The 1,288-nt window shown below is 42.0% G+C and overlaps 1 protein-coding gene across 1 annotated transcript in view; it reads right to left on the bottom strand.

Moving 5' to 3' along the window:
* The window catches only part of LOC106876535 (zinc finger protein 271), a 172,309-nt gene that overhangs the window by 167,246 nt on the left and 3,775 nt on the right, over nucleotides 1–1,288 (bottom strand). The window lies entirely within an intron of this gene.

The raw sequence follows: 1,288 nt of genomic DNA, 5'->3' as shown, positions 1-1,288 counted from the left end.
GAAATACCTTGCCTTTGTTTAAATTAGTTTTGAAAATAACCAAGAATTTAGTGGAAACAATTTTGTCATAATTTTTTTAATTTTATTCTTTTACTTCTTTCAGTCATTTGACTGTGGCCATGCTGGAGCACCGCCTTTAGTCGAGCAAACCGGCCCCAGGACTTATTCTTTGGAAACCTAGTACTTATTCTATCGGTCTCTTTTGCTGAACCACTAGGTTACGGGGACGTAAACACACCAGCATCGATGTTGGGGGGACAGACGGGCTTCTTTCATTTTCCGTCTACCAAATCCACTCACAAGGCTTTGGTCGGCCCGAGGCTATAGTAGAAGACACTTGCCCAAGGTGTCACGCAGTGGGACTGAACCCGGAACCATGTGGTTCGTAAGCAAGCTACTTTATTTCATTTCAGAAATATTTAATAAGACATCTTGTAATTCCTGGCAGAGATTAGAAACCTCTGCTTGTGTCTTGTTACTACTTTTAAACACCCTTACCTACTGGGCCACCAAAGCAGCAACGAAATTTTAGTAAGACCCCTGGGTAGGATTGAACCCTGCCCAGGATGTTCAATGTGGCTGTCTAATTATGTCTCTAGCCACGAGACCACCAAGACACCCAACGAAAAATAAATGTATGCCCGCAGGGGGACTTGAACCCGCAACCCTCAGATTAAAAGTCTGATGCTCTGCCGACTGACGCCACATACAAAATGTGTCTTTACAATGAGCCTACCTGTGACATTAACCTGTTGCCTGTTTTTCTGAGTAATACAAAGCTTTACTTTCACAAGTCCCAGATTACTCTCTGGTGGTTTGAAAGAAAAAAATATTTGGGAATGTTTATCGAGATACGATGCATGGACACCAATGATATACGTCCAGTGCCTTATTACATGTGGTACACAGGAGAGGCCAAGAATGAAATATGTGTTTAAACCATTATAGAAAAAACAAAAGGAGAGAAAAAGTAAAAGAAAAAATATAAGCCATGCAAGTTCCATGGTTGCCGTTTGGAATGAGGTAGAAATAGGATGAGGTTGGGGTTGAGGTACAAAGGCACCAGAACAGGGGGTCAGTATGGGAGGGGGAAAACAGCGATGATAATTGTATGGATGGAGTAAATGGTAGAGCAATAATGGAGGATGAAACAAAGCAAAAAAACAGCAGCCAGAAACCCAAGGAAAGAACCAGCATGAAGGCAAAGACCAGAGCAAAGCGGACATCTTTTTTTTTTTTTTTTTTTTTCGGCGGAGACGGACTATATGTAATCTCAACCTTTCCCCCC

Source organism: Octopus bimaculoides, chromosome 29, assembly GCF_001194135.2.
Source record: "Octopus bimaculoides isolate UCB-OBI-ISO-001 chromosome 29, ASM119413v2, whole genome shotgun sequence".
Taxonomy (NCBI): Eukaryota; Metazoa; Mollusca; class Cephalopoda; order Octopoda; family Octopodidae; genus Octopus; species Octopus bimaculoides.
Note: the sequence above shows the minus strand (reverse complement) of the source record. Positions and strands in the feature narration are given on the sequence as shown.